An 11513-nucleotide genomic window follows, 5' to 3' on the forward strand; every position below is an offset into this window, starting at 1 on the left:
GACCAGAGACAGAACATTACCGTGAAACCGAAACAGAACATTATCGTGGACCAGAAACGGAACATTACCGTGAAACAGAAACGGAACATTACCGTGGACCAGACACAGAACATTATCGTGGACAAGAGACAGAACATTACCGTGAAACCGAAACAGAACATTATCGTGGACCAGAAACGGAACATTACCGTGAAACAGAAACACAACATTAGCGTGGACCAGAGACAAAACATTACCGTGAAACAGAACATTATCATGGACCAGAAACGGAAAATTACCGTGAAACAGAGACGGAACATTACCGTGGACCAGAGACGGAACGTTACCATGAAGCCGAAACAGAATATTATCGTGGACCAGAAACGGAACATTACCGTGAAACAGATACACAACATTATCGTGGACCAGAAATTGAACATTACCGTGAAACCGAACATTATCGTGGACCAGAGACAGAACATTACCGTGGACCAGAGACAGAACATTACCGTGAAACCGAAACAGAACATTATCGTGGACCAGAAACGGAACATTACCGTGAAACCGAACATTATCGTGGACCAGAGACGGAACATTACCGTGAAACAAAAACACAACATTATCGTGGACCAGAAACGGAACATTACCGTGAACCAGAGACGGAACGTTACCGTGAAACCGAAACAGAACATTATCGTGGACCAGAAACGGAACATTACCGTGAAACCGAAACAGAACATTATCGTGGACCAGAAACGGAACATTACCGTGAAACAGATACACAACATTATCGTGGACCAGAAACGGAACATTACCGTGAAACAGAAACAGAACATTACAGTGGACCAGAGACAGAACATTACCGTGGACCAGAGACAGAACATTACCGTGAAACTGAAACAGAACATTATCGTGGACCAGAAACGGAACATTACCGTGAAACAGAAACAGAACATTAGCGTGGACCAGAGACAGAACATTACCGTGAAACAGAACATTACCGTGAAACAGAAACACAACATTATCGTGGACCAGAAACGGACCATTACCGTGAAACAGAAACAGAACATTAGCGTGGACCAGAGACAGAACATTACCGTGAAACAGAAAATTATCATGGACAGGAAACGGAACATTACCGTGAAACAGAAACAGAACATTATCGTGGACCAGAGACGGAACATTATCGTGGACCAGAAACGGAACATTACCGTGAAACCGAAACAGAACATTATCGTGAACCAGAAACGGAACATTACCGTGAAACAGAAACAGAACATTATCGTGGACCAGAAACGGAACATTACCGTGAAACAGAAACAGAACATTACCGTGGACCAGAGACAGAACATTATCGTGGACCAGAAACGGAACATTACCGTGAAACCGAAACAGAACATTAGCATGGACCAGAGACAGAACATTACCGTGAAACAGAATATTATCATGGACCAGAAACGGACCATTACCGTGAAGCAGAAACAGAACATTACCGTGGACCAGAGACAGAACATTATCGTGGACCAGAGACAGAACATTACCGTGAAACAGAAACACAACATTACCGTGGACCAGAAACGGAACATTACCGTGAAACAGAAACAGAACATTATCGTGGACCAGAAACGGAACATTACCGTGAAACAGAAACACAAAATTATCATGAACCAGAAACGGAACATTACCGTGAAACAGAAACAGAACATTATCGTGGACCAGAGACGGAACATTACCGTGAAACCGAACATTATCGTGGACCAGAGATCGAACATTACCGTGGACCAGAGACAGAACATTACAGTGGACCAGAGACAGAACATTACCGTGGACCAGAGACAGAACATTACCGTGGACCAAAGACAGAACATTATCGTGGACCAGAAACGGAACATTATCGTGAAACCGAACATTACCGTGGACCAGAGACAGAACATTACCGTGAAACCGAACATTACCGTGAAACCGAACATTATCGTGGACCAGAGACGGAACATTACCGTGAAATAGAAACAGAACATTACCGTTGACCAGAGACAGAACATTACCGTGAAACGGAAACAGAACATTATCGTGGACCAGAAATGGAACATTGCCGTGAAACAGAAACACAACATTATCGTGGACCAGAAACGGAACATTACTGTGGACCAGAGACAGAACATTACCGTGGACCAGAGACAGAACATTACCGTGGACCAGAGACAGAACATTAATGTGAAACCGAATCAGAACATTATCGTGGACCAGAAGCGGAACATTATCATGGACCAGAGACAGAACATTATCGTGGACCAGAGACGGAACATTACCCTGGACCAGAGACAGAACATTACCGTGAAACGGAAACAGAACATTATCGTGGACCAGAAACGGAACATTACCGTTAAACCGAAACAGAACATTATCGTGGACCAGAAACGGAACATTACCGTGAAACCGAACATTACCGTGTACCAGAGATCGAACATTACCGTGGACCAGAAACAGAACATTATCATGGACCAGAGAAAGAACATTATCGTGGACCAGAAACACAAAATTATCGTGGACCAGAAACGGAACATTACCGTGAAACAGAAACAGAACATTATCGTGGACCAGAAACGGAACATTACCGTGAAACAGAAACCGAACATTATCGTGGACCAGAGATCGAACATTACCGTGGACCAGAGACAGAACATTACCGTGGACCAGAGACGGAACATTACCGTGGACCAGAGACAGAACATTACCGTGGACCAGAGACAGAACATTACCAGAGACAGAATATATGTAGAAAATACACATCGGCAACAATGTAATTTTTTATGACATAAAATGAATACACAAAAATAGACATTTAGTTAAAGTCCATTTAGTTTATTCTTTATAGGAACAAATAACATGTTTATTTGTTTAAAGGCTTCAACAGGAATCAACACGTTAAGGCAGAAATAATAAATAGATATATATATTATCTAATCTGATAACTTTTTAAGAGGTTATGCTTATTTTCCTGCTTAATAATTTACTTTTTGTTCTATAATACAAAAAATATAATTCCAGAAAATAAAGATATGATTGTTAAATAGAAATAACAAAAATTACACAGTTGGAATAAACAGCGTAAACCGGAAGTCGTGGAATCCTGAAGACTGCTTTGAAGAAGCTGCTTTCACTCTTTCAGGATGTCGGGAATGAACTCCTGGGCGTCTTTTAGTTCGTCCTTCCACTCCTGCGGGATGCCTCCTCCGCTGTAGCCGGCCCCGGCCCCCAGCAGGGCCCCGAGCGCAGCCCCGCGGTTACAGTTTTCACCTGGAGAGAAAGGAACAGAGATGGAAGATAGTCCAGTGAGACCAGTGCGAAGGTCAGCCCATAGTTTTGCACTGTTGAAATACACAATCAGTACCAGCTTCATGTAGTTAAAGAGAAGAAGTTATCGGTTATTAGCTGAAATATCCTCCAAAATATCCTTCCAACTTTAGTTTCTAACTGAAATATGTTTTAAATTTCCTTCCCCACAGGAATCCAAACATGTTGGGAAAACCAGTAAAGAACCAGTTTCTGCTGCTGGTGGAACTGGTTCGGTTCTCCAGACTCAGACCTGGAACAAACCAACATGTTGGGAAACCCAGTAAAGGCCCAGTTTCTGCTGCTGGTGGAACTGGTTCTGTTTTCCAGAGTCAGACCTGGAACAAACCAACATGTTGGGAAACCCAGTAAAGAACCAGTTTCTGCTGCTGGTGGAACTGGTTCGGTTCTCCAGAGTCAGACCTGGAACAAACCAACATGTTGGGAAACCCAGTAAAGGCCCAGTTTCTGCTGCTGGTGGAACTGGTTCGGTTCTCCAGAGTCAGACCTGGAACAAACCAACATGTTGGGAAACCCAGTAAAGAACCAGTTTCTGCTGCTGGTGGAACTGGTTCGGTTCTCCAGAACAAAAAAAAAAGTTTTGTTTTGTTGTTTTTCAGAAGTTTGGCGGCTGCATTTCGTACAGTCGAACTCTCAAAGTTACTTTAGCCTTCCTGAGAAGACGTTTCTCATCCTTTCTTAAATTAAAGGCAGATTCTGTGAGACTAATCTTTCTTTTTGGGTGTTTGTTTCGGTGAATAAAGGGAAACGATGGTGTCAAAAGCTTCTGGTCTAACCTCCACAGTTGGTGTTTGCCAGGATTCCTCCTTTAGGGTCGTCATGAAACTCGTGAGCGAGGTAGAACAAGCTGGACAGCGCACCTGTGGATTCAACAAACACAGGTAAGAGTCTGTTCCCTTCGTATCTTTTCCATGTAAAACCAAACCAGATGCTGACCTTTGTTGTAGCAGGCCAGACCCAGGTAGTTCACAGCGCTCTGGTGGACCTTCAGTCTCTCCTCAGCAGACACAGGAAAACTAAACCATCAGTTATACACCGTCACTTTTATGGGTTAGCAGAAAATCCTGTTTGTACTGTTAATTTATCTGTTTGTACTGTTAATTTATCCGTTTGTACTGTTAATTTATCCGTTTGTACTGTTAATTTATCCGTTTGTACTGTTAATGTATCCGTTTGTACTGTTAATTTATCCGTTTGTACTGTTAATTTATCCGTTTGTACTGTTAATTTATCCGTTTGTACTGTTAATGTATCCGTTTGTACTGTTAATTTATCCGTTGGTACTGGTAATTTATCCATTTGTACTGTTAATTTATCCGTTTGTACTGTTAATTTATCCGTTTGTACTGTTAATTTATCCGTTTGTACTGTTAATTTATCCGTTGGTACTGTTAATTTATCCATTTGTACTGTTAATTTATCCGTTGGTACTGTTAATTTATGCGTTTGTACTGTTAATTTATCTGTTTGTACTGTTAATGTATCCGTTTGTACTGTTAATTTATCCGTTTGTACTGTTAATTTATTCGTTGGTACTGTTAATTTATGCGTTTGTACTGTTAATTTATCCGTTGGTACTGTTAATTTATCCGTTTGTACTGTTAATTTATCCGTTGGTACTGTTAATTTATGCGTTTGTACTGTTAATTTATCCGTTGGAACTGTTAATTTATGCGTTTGTACTGTTAATTTATCCGTTTGTACTGTTAATTTATTCGTTGGTACTGTTAATTTATGCGTTTGTACTGTTAATTTATGCGTTTGTACTGTTAATTTATCCGTTTGTACTGTTAATTTATCCGTTTGTTAAAGGGGAAGTTATTTCCTTATATATGGACCTTATTTCTGGCATGAAATACGTTCATCTACTCACTGAGAACAGTTTGGTGAAAGTCGGCGTCCTTCGGAAGATATTTAGATAACTGGAGATCCATATAATGGAGTGAACGGGGCTTAGACGATGCAGCCTCTAAATAAGGCATTATCTGTCTTTATTTCACCAATACTTTAAGAAGAATGAATGAACGAACGTGTGCTATAGCTCTGTTAGCTCATAGCTGCTGTGTTGTTGTTATTGGCAGCTATCGGGGTCTTATTGAGGACTTTCTACACAGAATAGATAAACGTATTTTATGCCAGAAATAAGGTCCAAGTTTTATAAAAAATAAACATCCCCTTTAAAGAGGATTTCAGAAGACGGTTTCAAGCTACTGAGCTTCATCCACAATGAGTCAATGTGGAGAGGTGGTGCTTATTTAATGGCAGGTGGTGCTTATTTAATGGCAGGTGGTGCTAATTTAATGGCAGGTGTCGCTTATTTAATGCCAGATGGCGCTTATTTTATGGCAGGTGGCGCTTATTTAATGCCAGTTGCCGCTTATTTAATGGCAGGTGGTGCTAATTTAATGCCAGTTGGCGCTTATTTAATGGCAGGTGGCGCTTATTTAATGCCAGTTGGCGCTTATTTTATGGCTGGTGGCGCTTATTTAATGGCAGGTGGTGCTTCTTTAATGGAAGGTGGTGCTAATTTGAAGGCAGGTGGCGCTTATTTAATGCCAGTTGGCACTTATTTAATGGCAGGTGTCGCTTATATAATGGCAGGTGTCGCTTATTTAATGCCAGTTGGCGCTTATTTTATGGCAGGTGGTGCTAATTTGAAGGCAGGTGGCGCTTATTTAATGGCAGGTGGCGCTTATTTAATGCCAGTTGGCGCTTATTTTATGGCTGGTGGCGCTTATTTAATGGCAGGTGGTGCTTCTTTAATGGAAGGTGGTGCTAATTTGAAGGCAGGTGGCGCTTATTTAATGCCAGTTGGCACTTATTTAATGGCAGGTGTCGCTTATATAATGGCAGGTGTCGCTTATTTAATGCCAGTTGGCGCTTAGTTTATGGCAGGTGGTGCTAATTTGAAGGCAGGTGGCGCTTATTTAATGCCAGTTGGCGCTTATTTTATGGCTGGTGGCGCTTCTTTAATGGAAGGTGGTGCTAATTTGAAGGCAGGTGGCGCTTATTTAATGCCAGTTGGCACTTATTTTATGGCAGGTGGTGCTAATTTGAAGGCAGGTGGCTCTTATTTAATGCCAGTTGGTGCTTATTTAATGGCAGGTGGCGCGAAACGGAACATTAGCGTGAAACAGAAACACAACATTATCGTGGACCAGAAACGGACCATTACCGTGAAACAGAAACAGAACATTAGCGTGGACCAGAGACAGAACATTTCCGTGAAACAGAAAATTATCATGGACAGGAAACGGAACATTACCGTGAAACAGAAACAGAACATTATCGTGGACCAGAGACGGAACATTACCGTGAAACGGAAACAGAACATTATCGTGGACCAGAAATGGAACATTGCCGTGAAACAGAAACACAACATTATCGTGGACCAGAAACGGAACATTACTGTGGACCAGAGACAGAACATTACCGTGGACCAGAGACAGAACATTACCGTGGACCAGAGACAGAGCATTAACGTGAAACCGAAACAGAACATTATCGTGGACCAGAAGCGGAACATTATCATGGACCAGAGACAGAACATTATCGTGGACCAGAGACGGAACATTACCGTGGACCAGAGACGGAACATTACCGTGGACCAGAGACAGAACATTACCGTGAAACGGAAACAGAACATTATCGTGGACCAGAAACGGAACATTACCGTTAAAGCGAAACAGAACATTATCGTGGACCAGAAACGGAACATTACCGTGTACCAGAGATCGAACATTACCGTGGACCAGAAACAGAACATTATCATGGACCAGAGAAAGAACATTATCGTGGACCAGAAACACAAAATTATCGTGGACCAGAAACGGAACATTACCGTGAAACAGAAACAGAACATTATCGTGGACCAGAAACGGAACATTACCGTGAAACAGAAACCGAACATTATCGTGGACCAGAGATCGAACATTACCGTGGACCAGAGACAGAACATTACCGTGGACCAGAGACGGAACATTACCGTGAAACAGAAACAGAACATTAGCGTGGACCAGAGACAGAACATTACCGTGAAACAGAAAATTATCATGGACCAGAAACGGAACATTACCGTGAAACCTAAACAGAACATTATCGTGGACCAGAAACGGAACATTATCGTGAAACCGAACATTATCGTGTACCAGAGACGGAACATTACCGTGAAACAGAAACAGAACATTACCGTGGACCAGAGACAGAACATTACCGTGGACCAGAGACAGAACATTACCGTGGACCAGAGACGGAACATTACCGTGGACCAGAGACGGAACATTACCGTGGACCAGAGACAGAACATTACCAGAGACAGAATATATGTAGAAAATACACATCGGCAACAATGTAATTTTTTATGACATAAAATGAATACACAAAAATAGACATTTAGTTAAAGTCCATTTAGTTTATTCTTTATAGGAACAAATAACATGTTTATTTGTTTAAAGGCTTCAACAGGAATCAACACGTTAAGGCAGAAATAATAAATAGATATATATATTATCTAATCTGATAACTTTTTAAGAGGTTATGCTTATTTTCCTGCTTAATAATTTACTTTTTGTTCTATAATACAAAAAATATAATTCCAGAAAATAAAGATATGATTGTTAAATAGAAATAACAAAAATTACACAGTTGGAATAAACAGCGTAAACCGGAAGTCGTGGAATCCTGAAGACTGCTTTGAAGAAGCTGCTTTCACTCTTTCAGGATGTCGGGAATGAACTCCTGGGCGTCTTTTAGTTCGTCCTTCCACTCCTGCGGGATGCCTCCTCCGCTGTAGCCGGCCCCGGCCCCCAGCAGGGCCCCGAGCGCAGCCCCGCGGTTACAGTTTTCACCTGGAGAGAAAGGAACAGAGATGGAAGATAGTCCAGTGAGACCAGTGCGAAGGTCAGCCCATAGTTTTGCACTGTTGAAATACACAATCAGTACCAGCTTCATGTAGTTAAAGAGAAGAAGTTATCGGTTATTAGCTGAAATATCCTCCAAAATATCCTTCCAACTTTAGTTTCTAACTGAAATATGTTTTAAATTTCCTTCCCCACAGGAATCCAAACATGTTGGGAAAACCAGTAAAGAACCAGTTTCTGCTGCTGGTGGAACTGGTTCGGTTCTCCAGACTCAGACCTGGAACAAACCAACATGTTGGGAAACCCAGTAAAGGCCCAGTTTCTGCTGCTGGTGGAACTGGTTCTGTTTTCCAGAGTCAGACCTGGAACAAACCAACATGTTGGGAAACCCAGTAAAGAACCAGTTTCTGCTGCTGGTGGAACTGGTTCGGTTCTCCAGAGTCAGACCTGGAACAAACCAACATGTTGGGAAACCCAGTAAAGGCCCAGTTTCTGCTGCTGGTGGAACTGGTTCGGTTCTCCAGAGTCAGACCTGGAACAAACCAACATGTTGGGAAACCCAGTAAAGAACCAGTTTCTGCTGCTGGTGGAACTGGTTCGGTTCTCCAGAACAAAAAAAAAAGTTTTGTTTTGTTGTTTTTCAGAAGTTTGGCGGCTGCATTTCGTACAGTCGAACTCTCAAAGTTACTTTAGCCTTCCTGAGAAGACGTTTCTCATCCTTTCTTAAATTAAAGGCAGATTCTGTGAGACTAATCTTTCTTTTTGGGTGTTTGTTTCGGTGAATAAAGGGAAACGATGGTGTCAAAAGCTTCTGGTCTAACCTCCACAGTTGGTGTTTGCCAGGATTCCTCCTTTAGGGTCGTCATGAAACTCGTGAGCGAGGTAGAACAAGCTGGACAGCGCACCTGTGGATTCAACAAACACAGGTAAGAGTCTGTTCCCTTCGTATCTTTTCCATGTAAAACCAAACCAGATGCTGACCTTTGTTGTAGCAGGCCAGACCCAGGTAGTTCACAGCGCTCTGGTGGACCTTCAGTCTCTCCTCAGCAGACACAGGAAAACTAAACCATCAGTTATACACCGTCACTTTTATGGGTTAGCAGAAAATCCTGTTTGTACTGTTAATTTATCTGTTTGTACTGTTAATTTATCCGTTTGTACTGTTAATTTATCCGTTTGTACTGTTAATTTATCCGTTTGTACTGTTAATGTATCCGTTTGTACTGTTAATTTATCCGTTTGTACTGTTAATTTATCCGTTTGTACTGTTAATTTATCCGTTTGTACTGTTAATGTATCCGTTTGTACTGTTAATTTATCCGTTGGTACTGGTAATTTATCCATTTGTACTGTTAATTTATCCGTTTGTACTGTTAATTTATCTGTTTGTACTGTTAATGTATCCGTTTGTACTGTTAATTTATCCGTTTGTACTGTTAATTTATCCGTTTGTACTGTTAATTTATTCGTTGGTACTGTTAATTTATGCGTTTGTACTGTTAATTTATCCGTTGGTACTGTTAATTTATCCGTTTGTACTGTTAATTTATCCGTTGGTACTGTTAATTTATGCGTTTGTACTGTTAATTTATCCGTTGGAACTGTTAATTTATGCGTTTGTACTGTTAATTTATCCGTTTGTACTGTTAATTTATTCGTTGGTACTGTTAATTTATGCGTTTGTACTGTTAATTTATGCGTTTGTACTGTTAATTTATCCGTTTGTACTGTTAATTTATCCGTTTGTTAAAGGGGAAGTTATTTCCTTATATATGGACCTTATTTCTGGCATGAAATACGTTCATCTACTCACTGAGAACAGTTTGGTGAAAGTCGGCGTCCTTCGGAAGATATTTAGATAACTGGAGATCCATATAATGGAGTGAACGGGGCTTAGACGATGCAGCCTCTAAATAAGGCATTATCTGTCTTTATTTCACCAATACTTTAAGAAGAATGAATGAACGAACGTGTGCTATAGCTCTGTTAGCTCATAGCTGCTGTGTTGTTGTTATTGGCAGCTATCGGGGTCTTATTGAGGACTTTCTACACAGAATAGATAAACGTATTTTATGCCAGAAATAAGGTCCAAGTTTTATAAAAAATAAACATCCCCTTTAAAGAGGATTTCAGAAGACGGTTTCAAGCTACTGAGCTTCATCCACAATGAGTCAATGTGGAGAGGTGGTGCTTATTTAATGGCAGGTGGTGCTTATTTAATGGCAGGTGGTGCTAATTTAATGGCAGGTGTCGCTTATTTAATGCCAGATGGCGCTTATTTTATGGCAGGTGGCGCTTATTTAATGCCAGTTGCCGCTTATTTAATGGCAGGTGGTGCTAATTTAATGCCAGTTGGCGCTTATTTAATGGCAGGTGGCGCTTATTTAATGCCAGTTGGCGCTTATTTTATGGCTGGTGGCGCTTATTTAATGGCAGGTGGTGCTTCTTTAATGGAAGGTGGTGCTAATTTGAAGGCAGGTGGCGCTTATTTAATGCCAGTTGGCACTTATTTAATGGCAGGTGTCGCTTATATAATGGCAGGTGTCGCTTATTTAATGCCAGTTGGCGCTTATTTTATGGCAGGTGGTGCTAATTTGAAGGCAGGTGGCGCTTATTTAATGGCAGGTGGCGCTTATTTAATGCCAGTTGGCGCTTATTTTATGGCTGGTGGCGCTTATTTAATGGCAGGTGGTGCTTCTTTAATGGAAGGTGGTGCTAATTTGAAGGCAGGTGGCGCTTATTTAATGCCAGTTGGCACTTATTTAATGGCAGGTGTCGCTTATATAATGGCAGGTGTCGCTTATTTAATGCCAGTTGGCGCTTAGTTTATGGCAGGTGGTGCTAATTTGAAGGCAGGTGGCGCTTATTTAATGCCAGTTGGCGCTTATTTTATGGCTGGTGGCGCTTCTTTAATGGAAGGTGGTGCTAATTTGAAGGCAGGTGGCGCTTATTTAATGCCAGTTGGCACTTATTTTATGGCAGGTGGTGCTAATTTGAAGGCAGGTGGCTCTTATTTAATGCCAGTTGGTGCTTATTTAATGGCAGGTGGCGCGAAACGGAACATTAGCGTGAAACAGAAACACAACATTATCGTGGACCAGAAACGGACCATTACCGTGAAACAGAAACAGAACATTAGCGTGGACCAGAGACAGAACATTTCCGTGAAACAGAAAATTATCATGGACAGGAAACGGAACATTACCGTGAAACAGAAACAGAACATTATCGTGGACCAGAGACGGAACATTACCGTGAAACGGAAACAGAACATTATCGTGGACCAGAAATGGAACATTGCCGTGAAACAGAAACACAACA

The 11513-nt window shown here is 41.4% G+C and overlaps 2 long non-coding RNA genes across 2 annotated transcripts; both read right to left on the reverse strand.

Moving 5' to 3' along the window:
• Nucleotides 1-2836: 2836 nt before the first annotated feature.
• On the reverse strand, nt 2837-4335 carry LOC140294174 (uncharacterized). The gene is made up of 3 exons (XR_011912753.1): nt 4270-4335; nt 4110-4193; nt 2837-3276 (listed from the first exon to the last, which is right to left on the reverse strand). It is a non-coding gene; the product is annotated as an uncharacterized lncRNA (long non-coding RNA).
• A 3405-nt stretch (nt 4336-7740) lies between these two features.
• Nucleotides 7741-9239, reverse strand: LOC140294185 (uncharacterized). The gene is made up of 3 exons (XR_011912755.1): nt 9174-9239; nt 9014-9097; nt 7741-8180 (listed from the first exon to the last, which is right to left on the reverse strand). It is a non-coding gene; the product is annotated as an uncharacterized lncRNA (long non-coding RNA).
• Nucleotides 9240-11513: the final 2274 nt, after the last annotated feature.

Source organism: Leuresthes tenuis, unplaced genomic scaffold, assembly GCF_036924035.1.
Source record: "Leuresthes tenuis unplaced genomic scaffold, fLeuTen1.0.hap1 SCAF_1, whole genome shotgun sequence".
NCBI lineage: Eukaryota > Metazoa > Chordata > Actinopteri > Atheriniformes > Atherinopsidae > Leuresthes > Leuresthes tenuis.